Below are 16,440 nucleotides of genomic sequence, written 5' to 3'. Positions count from 1 at the left end.
TATTCAGAAAAGCTTTGGTGATTAAGTTTCAAGAGTGGTGCAAGTGATTGGAGATGTTTAAAATAAGATGGCTTCTCAGCAATAAGGCATACTTTAACTGATCACCACTAATTTGTAACTGCCAATTACCCAGGATCTTGGGCTCTGTCCCGGGAAATGCTTGTGACATTTTTTTTCAGCTCATGCATAACAAGCACTTCAAAAGTAATTGTGCCTCATCACGGTACTGTTTTTCTCTGAAATCACAATAATGGGTAAGTACTGCTCTTCTTTCTTGTTAAGTACACTGTTTCCCTCAATTTCCACTGTTGGAAGATTGCTTTTTGTTTCCTTCTGTATTATACTCTTTCTGGTGACAATTTAACAAAGGAACTAGTAGGAAGGCTAATTTGAACCCATGAAAACTGGAGTAAGTGTACCTAGACCTGGATTTTGAGCCCCCCGAAATAGTTTTTTTTTTAATGTTTTCCTTTTTACTTTTAGGATGCTAGGAGGATAAAGGAAAGTGGGGAAATGGGGAGAGAGAGACCCTACGGATAAGATAGTCCCAGTCTCAAGTGTGTGTGCTTCTAGCATAAGGACTTACTCTCCTTTTTTATACACGCCTATTGAATTGATAACATCTGTCCTATGAAAAAGACTGGAAAGTAGCCAGAAGAGGTTTTCCAGCCAAGTTCCAGGGGTGCCAGGTAGCAACAGACCAATAGAATCTGTTCTGCATCAAACTCCCTCCTGAATTATTCAGTCCTACATTCAGTTTGTATTTGACTTTCTTCCGGAGGCTAAAGCATTCTTTTCTCAAAAGAAAATTCAAGATTTTAATATACACCTATTATTACCTGTCAGTGTTATGCATGTGTGTGTGTATGAGTGTCTGCCCTGTCAATATTTCTCATGAGAGATTACAAAAATAAAAAGAATCTCTTTTAAAGTGTCCTAGTTATTAAGGCAAGGCGGGTTAAAAATAAGGGAGAAGTGAGAGAGGGCTATAGTCAAGTGACTGGGTCTTTGGAGATACATAATTTCACCTTTATGTAAAGTGCTGGAATCTATTAGGGGCCGGAGAAGCAAGCATATCCCAAAAGCTCAAGCCCGAGAGAGGGAGTGATATTAAGTATTGAAAAGTGATAAATTACATATTTCAAATATTGAATATAGAGGAATTTGAAAATATCTATTTTAAAACATACACGTGAACAAATAATACATGCCCATGAATCAAATGTCAAAAGGTACAAAGGTTCATATATTGAAAAAGTTTCTTTCCCTCTGCCATCTCCCAATCCCTCAGTTTCCCTCTCTGAAGGCAACCATGATTGCTGGTTTCCTCTCTCCTTCCCAAGATTAAAAAGTATTTAGAAAGATAAATCACTCAAGAATGCCAGATGTCTATTTGTGGCAACATAGAATGTTTGAGATGCACATCTCATGGCATTTGCTATTAACTGATCAACATCACTCCATGGTAAGAATCATGTCCTCACCTGGCGTCTTCTGTATCTGGTGTTCGTTCCTGAGAGAGGGGAAGTCTAGTGTGTCAACCCATAAATATCATAATATTATATAATGTTGTAAAATTAATTACCTAGGAGGGTTTTTTTTTTTGCAAAAATGGACCAATATGGATGTCATACTTATTTCCCTTTATTCTTAGCTGTAATCCAGACATGATATCATTTTAATTTTCATTTACTTTCATTTTAGCTTTAATTTTAGTAGTCTGAATTAATTTTCCAAGATCCATACCCTGCTGAAAATTTGTATTTACTCCCTTTTCAAAACCCCTACTTCATAGATCTGCCTTCATTTAAAAGTATCATAATGGTCCTCCTTTCATTTTTTGATCAGATGGCAGACTGCAATCAATTTCTAGGTTGCTTTTAAGGTGCTGCAATTATTGCCTGTAGCTGCTCTGTTGTTTCTATAAAGTAGTCAGGCTGACTTTCCCACCCTATGGACTTTTAGTTCAGCCTTTCTTGTTTCATTTGCTGAACTGCCTACCAATCTCATCACTAACGGAAATAAAACTTATTTTTCTCCATTTAGTGCTCTCAAGTCTCCCGTTAGCTGTCTTCCTACTGACAAATGGCATATTCTTAGAAGATATGACTATTGATCATTAGCCATCCTGGGAGAATAAAGTTGTACTATGGGAAGAAATCAACTGTCCTCTGGTGTGAGCAGTATTGTAGCTCTGATAGGCACAGCCCAAGGAGCAGATGTGTTTGTGGAGCACAGACGTCTCAGTGGCCATATCAAGCACAGCAACTGGGCTTCTTTCAAACACAGAGAAACTTCAAAACTCAATTGAGCAGTCTTGTTTCACTCTTAAAGTCAACGAAACGGAGAACTAAAATTATAGGTTCCAAGGCTTCGTGGGAGTGGTACTTTGTCGGTATGGGTGAAATAGATATTGCAATCATCCAGTGACATAATGAATTAAAATTTTAAAGCATCTAGAAAAGCAGCTAAGGAAAAGTCTACAGACTACAGTATTTTTAGAAATTTCAAGGAAATAAGTTGCAAAACAATTAAACTAGCCAAGTTTCATTTGTTTCTAAGTGAATTAACAAGGTGGTTAAAATTTTTAAATCTGCAAGCTATTTTAATACTGTCTAAAAATGACTTCAGTGCATTTAATCTTATGTGGATTATGATAAGGGAGAGATCAATATAAAGCGATGAAATTTACCTGTCCAAATTTTAAACAAATTTAACCAAAAACTTAAAGTTTTTAACTTCATTTATGTCTTTTCAGTAGATTAAAATACTTTCAACAATGAGAAGCCCAAAAGACAATCTTGAAGGCAATTCTGAATAGAAATGACAACCCCTAAGGATAAATAGGCATATATTATTTCAGTTAAAGAGAAAGATTCTGATATTTTAGTCTTGATTTTTCTTTTTTCAGAGCTTCACCTAGCAGCTTGTACTACTTAAAAAAAAAAAAAAATCCAAGAATAAACCTAAACCTCCCTTCCATGACAACCATTAAAATTATTGTTTGATTAACAGCGCATGCTGTCATAGGTGATGCCTAATTATTTTCTGATGTTTCACTCATTATGTAGGGAAGTGATGGCATGGCACATTAGTCTGAGAACAGGCAAATGAATATATCTTTAATAAGATATATGTCTCCCACATTTCCTTTCCTCCTTTCCCAAGTAAGCTTCAGTATGTGCTTGGTTTAGCTCCACAGTGGGGAAAAAAATTCTCTTTAAATCTTCTACTACAGTAGCAAACTATTTACTGCTACAAATGACCGCTCCAAAGATTGTTTGAATTAGGTTTAAGAAAATCGTTCTCTATTGTCACAATTGCTGTCAGTAAATCTTAGTAATTGTAGCTTTTTACAGGTGGGCTTTCAGAAGCTTTAACCCATTGTTGGACTATGAGTCTGTCTATTGTAACCATTAAAAAAAAATACACTTCACCTTTCACAATGCTGGCAACAGCAGTTAGAGAACTATGAGATTTTTGCTTGATTGGTTGCCTAGTCTCATATTGTTAAGAAAGGGACATTTGAATGGGGTTACAGTGAGCCCAGAGATCTCACTTCAGCCATATACAACCTGCCATATTTTCCCATGCCATTACTGGAAGCCCTGAACATGATGTCGGTCCACCTACACTGCCAGATCGGCAGAAACTCCCCCTCTGTCAATAATTACGCCGGCAGTGCCCAGGCAACAATGTGTGTACGTACGCCTGGCACTCATGCGAGTTCAGACGTCCCACGTGTTAGAGGTGGTTTCAGTTATCTGAAGAGCGTGAACAAAGGTGTTGTCAACATGTACAAATCGCCGTGTTCTTGCACAGGACGTCTTTGCAGTTTGATGCAGTGATACTTAATTCAGTGCTGTATTCACCCAGTAAACAAATACTTCTTGAGCACTTGCTATGCCCTAGGTGCTCTTCTAGGCTCTGGGTATTTAATAGCAAGTGAATAAAAAACAAAAATATTTGTCTTTGTGGAGCTCATATTCCAGTAGAGGAACAGACAATTGGAAGTGTGTGTGTGTTACAATGATAAAGGCTTGGTAGAACAATTAAGTAGTACAAGGTAAACAAGAAGTACCAGGGTGAGGTCAGGTGGTGGGGCAGGAACAGGGGTTGCCATTTTACAGGGAGTAGTGTCTGAAAGGTAGTCTCTGAAAATATGAACTGAAGCCTGGAGGAAACAAGAGGATTAGAGAAGGAAGTATGCCTGGCACCTTCAGTCCTTTGCAGCCAGCAGCATAGAGAGCAATAGCTTAGTTTTACTCTCCTGCAATACACTGAAGTTATCCAATTGGATGGCAGAATTAGGGTGGCAACTTCCTCCTAAATTTTTATTTTGCTGCAAGATTTTTACAAATTGCCAGCAACTTACCTATGCCGTGGCAATGTTAAAAGTCACGTTTTGCACGTTGGCACTTTATTCTGCTTATGAAAAAACAAATTCTTTAACATTCTGCTTCTCCATGAAACATTGTTATTCTAGCTCTATTTAATCATTAATTCACCTCCTCTAAACACAAACAGAATCAACCACCAATTTAGCCGTCATGTGTCATGAACACATCGTGGCTACATGTAGCTTATTCCACCTCCAGGCTTGAATCATATGTCCCTCAATTACGAGAACTACAGTTTATTATTCAGTCTTCACATAATATCTATGGCAGGTGGAATAAATAATTCTGTGTTGTGTGGTAGATGTCATTGGGCCACTTATCTTTCAGTACACATTTGAATGTGCTTGGCAGTTTGTTAAAATTATGTAAATGACTCATAATACAGAAAGGATGTCTCTATTAAATAAGCAATGCCTAGATGCTAACAGGTAATCCCACTCAGAATGCAATAAAATGAACATATCAGTGGTCAATGCCATTTACTGTTGGAAACAATTTATAGGAGAAATCTAATTTGTATTCATGCAATGCCTTTCCCTAAGCTCTTCTGCTACATAATTATAAAGTGGCTTTATGCTTATTGTTGTGACAATAAGAAACAGGACAATGGAAAGCAATAAACAATCCTGTCATTGCCATAACCTAGAAAATAAAGAGAACTCGCCATGGCATATGTGTGTATTCAAAGTCCCAACTGAATTCAGTGTAATGTACAGTCCCAGGAATTAACCTGTGTGGGAGTAGCACTGCCTGAATGTTGTAATTATGGATTATAATGTTCAGATTGAGACAGAGCCATTTGTAAACAAATATATTAAATATAATTACTCAGTTGTGAGAGAAATTTCACTTCCTTCTTAGGAAGTCTCTACTTATTTTCAAATAATGTCTAGTTTTTGCTGCCTCCCTATCAAATCATAGATAGAAAATTAAACTAGAAAGCAAGAGAAAGGAAAAGGAAAGAAATTATTATATGAATTTACTGAGCACCTACCATGGGTCAGACACAATGGAAAGTCTGTTTCCTCATTTCAGCCTTCAAACAACTCTATGAGCTGTGCATTATGATCACAATGGAACCACAATTCATGGCAATTAGTTTCCAGTGCCTTAATTTATACATTAGGAAACTGAGACCCAGATCTATCTAGTGATATATCTAAGGTCAAACAGGTAATGGCAAAAAAAAAAAAGAAAGGAAAAAGAACAAGAACTAGAGTGTGTGTTTGTAATAAAATGCAAGTAATTTTTTAGATGCTGTTACAAACTCTCTAAATCATTCTTTGATTTTTCTAATCCTTGAGCAATTAACAGAATAGGATAACTAATGAATCACATATTTGCATACATATTTGCATACAATTTGCCCATGTCCATAAAGGCTATACGCTCTATTCCCAGATATTTGGAGAGGGGGACATTTTTATTTTTACTCCTCTTTGGATTGTGATTTCTTAATTTTTTCTTCAATGTATACTACAATCCACTATAATAAAAATATATATGCAATGTATAATTGGGGAAACAGAACCTCAAAGGAAGAGTGATGGGACAGCAAGGAAATAAACCTAAATCTGACAGACTACTACTGGTGGTTCACGTTTTGGATCACTCACCTAGTAAAATCCAAAAGCAGCAGAGGAAATAATGAGAAACAAGTGCAACAGAGCACAAATTAATTTGCAGGCACCTTAGCAATAGGTAATCTATAAAATCCCTCTGGCCTTACATTTCTTCTTTATTCCTCTGTTGTATGTTTATTTGTTTTACTGTCCACTCAAGACCATAACATCTTTTAAAAATCCCTTGTGATCAAATATAATGCTTTCCTCAGATTAATCTGTCAAATGCCTATCAACAACATATAGAAAGCGAAATTGCAGAAAACAGATGGTCTGAAAAAAAAAAAAAGTCTGCCTAATGAATGTTAACTGGGCCCTAACAAGCAAGTTCTGTTTTACCCTATTTAGCTAGTCAGTGCAGCACACCACTGGACACTTGTCTTTGAAGCTATAAGTAATAGAAGAAATATCGGGCCTCGAGCAGTAGCTGCTGATGTTCCTAATTTTGGCGTACACGAGCCAATCTCAGGCTATTTCACAGAGTGTCTCTTTCCTCAATACCTGGCAGGAGCAAAGGAGTAAGTGAAAATACCAGGAAACTCCTCAAATTCTGAAATTTAAAAAAAAAAATAGTTCTTTAACTTGATATTTTAAAATTCTTATATTAGCTTCCACTGATGCTAATATAATGAATTTCCCTAAACTGAGTAGCTTAAAACAATATACATTAACTATGTCACAGTTTCCATGGTTCAAAAATCAGAGCATAGCTTAGCTGGGTCTTATGCTCAGGGTCTCACATGGCTGCAATCAAGATATCAGCCAGGCCAAATTCTTTTTTTTTTCTATATTTAATTTATTTATTACTTTATTTTTATTTTTTAATTGTGGTTGAAATACAATATCATATTAGTTTCAAGTGTACGACATAGTGATTAGACATTTATATACCTTACAACGTAATCACCACAATAAATCTAGAACTGTCACTGTATACAGTTTTTACGATATTATCGACTACATGCCCTATACTGTACATTATATCCATGTGACATTTTATAACTGACGATTTGTACCTGTTAGTTCTCTTCACTTTTATTGCCCATCTCCCAACCCCCTCCCCTCTGACAGCCATCAGTTTGTTCTCTGTATCTATGAGTTTGTTTCTGTTTTGTTTGTTCATTTTGTTTTTTTAGATTCTACATATTAGTGAAACCATACAGTATTTTTTTGTCTGACTTATTTCTCTTAGCATAATACCCTCTAGGTCCATCTGTTTTGTTATAGTTGGCAAGGTTGGCAAGATTTCAGTCTTTTTTTATGGCTGCGTAATATTCCAGTGTGTGTGTGTGTGTGTGTGTTCTTTGCTTAAATTAAGCTTCTACTGGAGGCTAGATATATAACATATATATATACACATATATATATATGTCACATCTTCTTTTATACATTCATCTATCAGTGGATACCTAGGTTGCTTTCATATCTCGGCTATTATAAGTAGGGATACATATATCTTTTCAAATTAATGTTTTCAATTTCTTTGGATAAATACTCAGAAGTGAAATTGCTAAGTCATATGATAGTTCTAGTTTTAATTTGTTGAGGAACCTCCATACTGTCTTCTATAGTGGTTGCACCAGTATACAGGCTAAATTCTTACCTGGAGGGTTGACTGGGGATGAATCTGCTTCCAGGCTTACTCAGGTAGTTGGCAAAATTCACTGCCTTCTAGCTGTTGGCCTTAAGTCTTCAGCTTTTTGCTGGCCATCCGCTGGTCATCACAGTACCTAGAGGCCACTTAAAGTTCCTTCCCTTATGGGCCTCTCCAACATGGTCATTGACTTCATCCAGCCAGCTTGGAGCATCTCTCTCCATTCTACTAAGATGAAGTCTCATGTCAGGCAATCTAATCACATAGGTGTCACCCTATCATCTTTGCCATAGTCTCTTGGTTAGAAGCAGATCACAGGTCATGCATATACAATTCAAAGGGAGGAGGTAATACAGGTGTGAACACCAGGAAATGAGAGTTATTGGATAGTAGGGGGTCACCCCAGAGTTTGTCCATCCTGAAGTGTTGCTTTTAAGACCAAGAAATCCTAGATTTAGGGAAGAAGGGCTCCCTTAGTTCCTGGGTGAACATTCTGTGGACAGGCGTAATGTGAGGCAGATCCTGGCGCTACGTGAAGGTCGTGGAGGACTCTCGACTTTCACCATGCCGCACAGTGGAACGTGCTTGGCGAGGCGTTCCTGATAACCCTGACTTGATGACTCCATCAAGCCAAGTTAAAAGACAGTCAAGGGTGGTCCTGATGCCAGTTGTCTTATCGTTAAAGTGTTCGGCTGAGTCTCTCTAAGAAACATTCAAAGTTTAAGAATAATTATAGCTGTACCACTATACTATCTGATATTGTATATATTTGGTCAAGTAAAAACTAAGTTTTTCCCACCTTTATTTATTGTTATCACTGACTCAGGAGACCATACCAATATTGTTACAATTTCTGATTACAGTCATATACAACATAATGATGTTTGGGTTAATGATGGACTGTCTATATGACAGTAGTCCCATAAGATTATAATGGAGCTAAAAATTTCCTATTGCCTATTGATGCCATAGCCATATTAGTGTTGTGGTGCAATGCATTCTTCACATGTTTGTAGTGACGCTGCTGTAAACAAACCTACTGTGCTGCCAGTCACATAAAAGTGTAGCGCATACTTACAGTACTAAATACTTAATAATGATAATAAGATACCATGTTACTGGTTAACAGTAACTATATTCTACTTTACTTTTTATCGTTATTTTAGAGTATATTCTTTCTACTTAGAAAAAAGAGTCCACTCTAATATAGTATAGTGTGTTACTCTGGCAGCAGCCTCATACAGTCTCATGACAGCTCCGTGTGTGTTACCAACCCTGAAACCCTTCTAGTGGGACAAGATGTGGAGGTGGAAGACAGTGATATGATGATACTGCCTCTGCGTGGGCCTAGGCCAATGTGTATGATTGTGTCTTAGTTTTTAACATAAAAAAAATTTAAAAAGTAAAACTATAGTAATTTTTAAAATGGCAAAATCCTTACAGAATAAAGATATAAAGAAACAATATTTTGTGTAGCAGTGCCATGTGTTTGTTTTGAGTGTTATGACAACAGAGTTGAAAAGTTAAAAAAATTAAAGAGTTTATAAAGTAAAAAAGTTATGGTATAATTTGTCAGATGGTCATAAGAATTAATACAAAAAATAAAGTAGGCAGAGAACAGAGAATGATGAGAAAGAGGGTGCCTTTTTAAGGATGAATTCATGTAAGTTATATACAAAGAATTCCTAAATAATTTTCCAGAGAGAAATGCGTGCAGAAGGCATTAATCATCACTGATCATCTGTTTGGTTAAGAGATGACTTTTAGTCTCTGGAGCTTATGTTTACTGCATGTTGGTTTTTGTTAGTGTTTCTTATAATTTATTTCCTTTCCGGTTGAGGAAACTTTAGGTCTTCAGAAATTAGTTCCAATCCATTAAGATAAAAGGTGATCAATGGTCTTGCTTCTGACGAATGTCAGAATCATTTAAGGGGAACCTCGTTCCACTGTTGCCCAGTTAACAGTTTCATAGTTGAATGGAAAGGAGGAATTGCATGTCTTGAATTTTCTAGGAAGAAAAAGCCAATGACTCCAAAATAGGCCAGACGAGAGACCCTATGAAAACAAAGAAAGGAAAGAAAAGAAAACCTGAACTCTGATTCACTCTAATCAGCTGGCTGTCTGCCAGCCATGGCAGCTGAGCTACTTGAAGAAACCTCAGAAAATATAAGTTCTTTACAAATGGGAAGTTCAAACTATTTCTCAAAAGTGAATATTTCCTTTTTGGCTGTCTAAAGCACTCTATGTAGAGGTTTGCGAAATGTGAAGTTTTATTCAGATTTCAAGTAGGATATAATTGTCACCATTCACTTTGTGTTCCACTAAGTACAGTATTTTTCTTCCCTTCTATTTTAAGAACGTGGTTAATCTACTTAGCTATCATGTCATGAAAGAGAAAGAATTTTCTTGCATATAATTTATAAGATTCTTTAATAAATATTTGGCTGAGATTATTTTGTTTTAATTTTTTATTTTACTTTGTTTTGGTCTACTCAAACTAAATTAGCAAACTCTTCAATCTACACATCGACTCTGAAGATATCAATTCTTTCCAAAACTGTCACAGGCATGTCCCTACTCTCAATGACTGGTTCACCCTGAAGCAAACTGAAAAGCAGCTAGAGAGAAGTCCTTTTGCCGATGTGTTCTAGAAGTGCACGTTCTCATGAAATGTGCACAGTCTGTTAATAAAAGACTTAAATTTGCATTTAATCTAAAAAGATATAAATGAAAAGTAATGAAGTCTCAAATTTTTACTAGGATAATTTCTGTTGTCATGTTAGCTGAATTCATGTTCATAAAGGGACCAAGCCATTGCAAGTTTCGGTAATTTGTCAAAAAGTAAATTAGATACAATTTGAATTCTTCCTCTGAAAAGTTTTATTTTCCTTCTTTTATGATCAATTAGCTATCAGCAATCCCCACTTCTGCCTTCACAAGGGCCGTCTAGTCCAGGCTCTGTGAAGGTTTCCTACCACTGCTGCTGCTGTTCAACCTTTATTCAAGGGAAAGTAAATAACAGAACGAAAGCGGGAAAAATTAATTTCCAGGAAACATTGCCAAGTTACCCTGCCAAGTAGCAAAGTCCATTGGAGTGGTAAGGGTAAAGAGGAGTGCAAATTCCCAGCATAACGATCTCATTTAAAACATCATCAGACTGGTTGGAAATCAGAACTCGTTTTTGGAACCTAAAGCTAAATAAAGTTAGTCATTCCTCTTTTTCTCATTGTTATTAGCCACTTTCCATAGATCAGTGGGGGCAGTTTTGCCCTGCAGCAGACAGTTGTCAATGTCTGGAGAAATTTTGCTTATCACACAACTCGGGGGTACTACTGGCAGCTAGTGAGTAAAGGCCAGTGATGATTTATTTGCTAAATAAACATGTACAACAGCCCCCACAACAAAGGCTTATCAAGCACGAAATGCCAAATACACTAAGAAACTCTGAAATAGATCATCTCAAAAACTAGTGGTCACTTAGTCTCATGCTTTAAATCAAAAGCCCTCACTATTTGCACCTTAGTTCACAGAGGCAGTGTGATGTAATATAAAGTCTTCCATTACTAGATAGAGTTCAGGGTAAGCTGAAATCACCAGGAAGATGAGGGAGAAGAGAGGGCCAAGGACAGGTGTCCAGAGAACCCTGGCATTTACAGGTTGAAAAGCAGAAGAGGAGCCTATCTGGAAGCTGAGAAGTGATTTAAAACATAGGAACATAAAAGCCAAGGAAAGAGTTTCAGAAGAAGTGGTAAAGTTCACTGAGGCAAGGACTTTAAAGTGTGTTACCTTTGACAACTGGAGATCATTGTAATAATTTCCATACAGAGGTATAGGATGAAGCCAGATCATGGTGCTATAAGGAGTAAAGACCATTTTTTCAATGACTTTAGAGATGATGCAAAGTAGAATATTTTGTATTAATTAGAAAGAAATTCAGATTTTAAAGAAATATTTTTATTAGTTCATCTAGTATTAAAGAAACTTGAAAATATTTATAGCTAAAAAGAAGGAGCCAATAGAGGAAGAATTTGAATACGTAAGACATAGGTGATAACTAATGAATCAAAATCCCTAGAAGCGAACAAGAGATGAGGTCTGGGGCACAGGCAAATAGTATCATCCTGTGAGGCAGAAAAACACATCCTCTGAGACTAGATAAGTTTGGGTATAGATGGCAATGGGTTTTTGCACAGGAAAAGGTAAATTTCTTTATTCAATATTTACTGAGTGTCTAACTTAGCCAAGGACTATGCTAAGGATATAAAATTGAACAAAACATCGTCCCTGTCCTCAAGGAGTTCACAGTCTAGTGAGAAGCCGAAATCAATTTTAAACTTCATTGAAAACTAGGAGTCAAAATCTTTGACTGGTAGAGTGAAGAGTAGTAACTGAGTAAAAGCTTGAGGAGGCAGGAGCAGGTTATTCATCAAAGGGAATTGGAAAAGAAGCTCACCAACAAGAGAAAGGTCAGATTTTGGTTCTGAAGGCCCAGCTGAAATTGAAGCTTGCCAATTTGTTAGGGTGCCCACAAACACAGATATTATATATTTTCTTCAGCATGAACTCTGCTACCTGGGTTTAGGAGGAACAAAGCACACAGTAGTATGATCTAGAGAGGCAAAGTGTATAGAGGAAATGTGAGGTCAAAGGTATCGACAGCACTTGTTCAGGTGTTAAACCATGGAGTTCAAGCTGGATAGGAAAGGAATAAGTACCAGGAGAAAAATATTATGTGGAAAGAATATTGAAAATACAATGGGATAAAAGCAGATCAAGAAACAGAAAGATGCAGATGATAGGTAACTGTGGTTTGAGAGTCAAACACTAGAATTATTCCTGTGTAAGGGAGCAGCTTAGAATGAGGGCAAGACACAAAATGTGGTCCTGAGAATAGGTGACTGAAGTATAGTAAAAGTCAGTTTACAGAAGTCAAGGAGACAAGGTTGTAAAATGAATTATCTAGATAGATTTTAAATCATTCAAGTACAGTATATTATCAGTTGGGAAGAAGGAGTAACCCGTAAACTGATGAATAACAGTGATAGAGATAGATAGACCAGAGCAAGCTAAGTATCAATGGCCAGAGAGTTATTTGGTTCGGTTTGATTTATGACATGTTGTAGACTGATTTATGACATGTTGTGTCCTTCCAAAATAATTGAATCCTTAACCCCCAATGTGATAATATTTGGAAGTGGGACCTTTGGGAAGCAGTTAGGCATAGATTAGTTTCTAAGTGTGGGACTCCCATTATGGGAGCGCTCTCTCTATCATGTGAGGACACAGCGAGAAGGTGGCTGTCTGCAAGCCAAGAAGAGAGCCTCTCCAGAAACAGAATCAGCCAGAATCTTGAGCTTCTTAGCCTTCAGAACTGTGAGAAATAAATTCCTGTTGTTTAAGCCACCCAATTAACAGTATTTTGTGGTAGCAGCCTGATCTAAGACATGATCTAAGACCTGATCACCTGAAAGCAGCAGAAAAGGTGCTCCTTTCTTAGTCTCTGAAGATATGGAATGTGAAATGTCTGAGTGGTTTCTTCAGAGGAAGTCTTCAAGGGTGATTTTTAGTTGTGTCCTCTGGAAGAGAGAAAGAAGGGAGAGAGGTTTCTTGTAAAGTTAAAATGGAGATATATTCATGGTAGAGTAATGGCTTTAAGGGTACAATTGAAAGATGGAGAAAGAGAGGTTTCGAGAGTAGAACACAGGTCAATACACGTTTTAAGTAGCTGAGGGATGGAGAAATAGTAGGTAGAATATATTTGGGTATGTATGTATTGTTCAGTGACTATATCTGTCATTCACATATAGTGGAATTGATGGGCACAAGTTGTTTTGGTACCAGAACTTGCCTGAAGTCCAGACAATGACTAGCCAGAGATGTGCAGAGGGATATCACAAGCTTACAGCAGTGAATGAGCACTCTTCTCTGGACAGAGCTATTTTACTCCTTAGAGCAAGGATGAGGACCTTATTCTAGGAGGGGGACTATTTCGGCTCTTCAATTTAACACTGAGGTACCTAGATAAGGAAAGGAATTAAAATTTCCGTTCTACTTCTAGTTACAAGATTATAGACAAGTTTTTTGTTCTCTCTGGGCCTCATTAACCTTACTAAAAATGGTGGAAATGAGTCCTTTTATAAGCAAAAATTTTCTGATTCATTACGTTTGTTGATTCTTTCTTCAAAATGTTTACTACCCTAGTTTAACTTCTTATTACCTTTTATCTGTAATCCTACAAATAGCATGTTGCTTAGAACTCATCTATGAGTCCCTATTATCCACTAGATAAATTCCTTATTTAACCTGGCATTCAATGTCTACCACAATCTCACCCTAGACTGCTTTTCAAACTAATGCCTAATTAACAAGGAACCACTAGAAATACAAATCTAATCATTGTTTTTTAAACTCTCCTTTTAGATTATGTCTTTCCATATCTTAACTGGGACAAAAAATATATATTTGCCTCATATGTAAAAGGGGTTGCTGTGATTCAATTTTACTTCAATTAACAATCATCTTCCAAGTACCTACTACTATATGCCAGGTACTATGCTGAGTACTCAGACTAGTTGAGAGTGACAGACTCGTGAACCACCAATTACACTGTAAATGTGAACCACTCAACGATTGTTCTAAACCAGCAAATAGCATGTGGCAAGAGCAGTGCTTAAGTAGAAGTAAGTGGAGCAGAGAAGAGATAAAGAATTGTTTGTCTGTTCCTTCTGAAACACTATTAAAATGTAGGAATTTGAGAAGTGCTACTCATTACATGTTGGAGAAATACAATGCTGTTTAGCCAAGGAGAGTGTTTTCAAAAAGGAAACTTGTCTTTTGATTGTTTTATTCTGCCTCAGGGTAAGGAAAAGAATATAGACTTTGACATGGACTAAAACCTTGGAAGAGTTGTTTATTTTCTATAATTCCTAGTTTCCTAATTTGTAAAATGAAGATAAATTTTAGGGCAACCCAGCTACCCTTCCTGCTTTTGGGTTCCATGAAATACATCTTTTGCTTGAACTAGTTTCAGTATTTTTTGTTCCTTATCAAAAAAAAAAAAAAAGTTAATATCTAATTGTGACCCTAAAGTTTATTCTAAACTCCTTGTCAGAAAAAAAAAAAAACCTGCTTTTGGTAACATCTAGGCATCTTTCTGAGCCTGTCATTTCATATAACATGGACATAATATTTGAATTCAATACTTCATAAGTTACCTTTTTTGTCCTCATTCAGATTTAGCTCTGGACTCGAAAAAATAAAAAGGCACTTTGGATTCTGCTATACCAGTATCTACTCTTTAAATTTTACTTGTCCTTTTGGTCCAAGGATCTCATGGCTCAAGTTCTTGGAGCTATGGGCTGATTTGCTTTTCCACGGTGGTGCCTCTCCCAGGACAGCTTGACAATATTAGACCATTTGAGGCATATCATGATTCTTTTAATGATGATTTTCTGTTAGAGTTCATGATAGTTCACCAGAACCATACGGTAAAAAAATGAAATTATTTCTTAGTATAAAGTGAGCATAAATAAATGAAGGGTATTTCTATGCCCAGGAGTACAATATAGTACCAGGTTTTCAAAAGAAATCCCCCTAGAGTTTAAAAGATTATGGTAGAAATTCATTCATATATGTATGTAAATAATATTTTAGGCATATAGAATTATATATGTGTGTATTTGTGTGTATGTGTGTATAGATAGTAGAAATCAATTTACATATAGTATATATAAAGGAATATTTTATATATAAATGAATTTTATAATATATAAGTGATATGTATCATTTATTATAATACATCAGTGAATTTCTTGTAATAAAAAATGAATTGTATCTAAATATATTTATACGTAATATATAAAATATGTAACATTTATAAATAAATTTCTACTATATATAAATATACATATATATAATTCTATATGCCTAAAATATCCTAAAAATAAAATAAGAAACTAGTAAAGGTGGTTACTTCTGGTGAGGAAAAAAATGGAGTACTAGAGGTATGAGGCGGGATTTAATTTTCAATATGTACCTTTTTGTATTAAATATTTTGCCTATGCATGTATTACCTAGCTCCCAAAAATAACAGTATAAAAATGAAACGTAAAGAATTTTAGATTGCAGTACATTGAGCTCCACAGAGACAGCGCCAGGGCAAGCGTGAGTTGGACGGGCACTGGGCAACTCTGTGCTTTCTGAAGAAAAGTAAATAAACATGGGCAAAGGAGAGTCTAAGAAGCCGAGAAGCAAAATATCATCATACGCGTTCTTTGTGCAAGCTTGCCGGAAGGAGCACGAGAAGCACTCAGATGCTCAGTCAGCTTCTCAGAGTTTTCTGAGTGCTGCTAAAGAGAAAGGAAAATTTGAAGACATGGCAAAAGCAGACAAGGCCCCTTATGAAACAGAAATGAAAACATATCCCTCCTAACGGGGAAACAAAAGTGAAGTTCAAGGATCCCAATGTACCCAAGAGACGTCCTTCAGCCTTTTTCTTTGCATATCACCCAAAAAAACAAAGGAGAGCATCCGGGCCTTCCCATTGGTGATGCTGCGAAGAAGCTGAGAGAGATGTGGAATAACCCCGCTGCGGATGACAAGCAGCCTTATGAAAAGAAGGCTGCTCAGCTGAAGGAAGAATACGAAAAAGATGTGGCTGCATACCAAACTAAAGGAAAGCCCGATGAAAAAAAAAAAAAAAGCGGGGGCGCTGTCAAGGCTGAAAAAAAGCAAGAAAAAGAAGAAAGGGGAGGAAAATGAGGAAGGTGGAGAGGACAGAGATGAAGAAGAAGATGATGATGAATAAGTTGATTCTATGTAGTTT

At 36.5% G+C, this 16,440-nt stretch overlaps 1 protein-coding gene and 1 pseudogene across 1 annotated transcript in view; both read left to right on the top strand.

Moving 5' to 3' along the window:
• The window catches only part of GALNTL6 (polypeptide N-acetylgalactosaminyltransferase like 6), an 888,106-nt gene that overhangs the window by 703,634 nt on the left and 168,032 nt on the right, over positions 1–16,440 (top strand). The window lies entirely within an intron of this gene.
• On the top strand, positions 15,835–16,422 carry LOC102886377 (annotated as a pseudogene).

Source organism: Pteropus alecto, unplaced genomic scaffold (genome assembly GCF_000325575.1).
Source record: "Pteropus alecto unplaced genomic scaffold, ASM32557v1 scaffold50, whole genome shotgun sequence".
In the NCBI taxonomy this organism is placed as follows: domain Eukaryota; kingdom Metazoa; phylum Chordata; class Mammalia; order Chiroptera; family Pteropodidae; genus Pteropus; species Pteropus alecto.
Note: the sequence above shows the minus strand (reverse complement) of the source record. Positions and strands in the feature narration are given on the sequence as shown.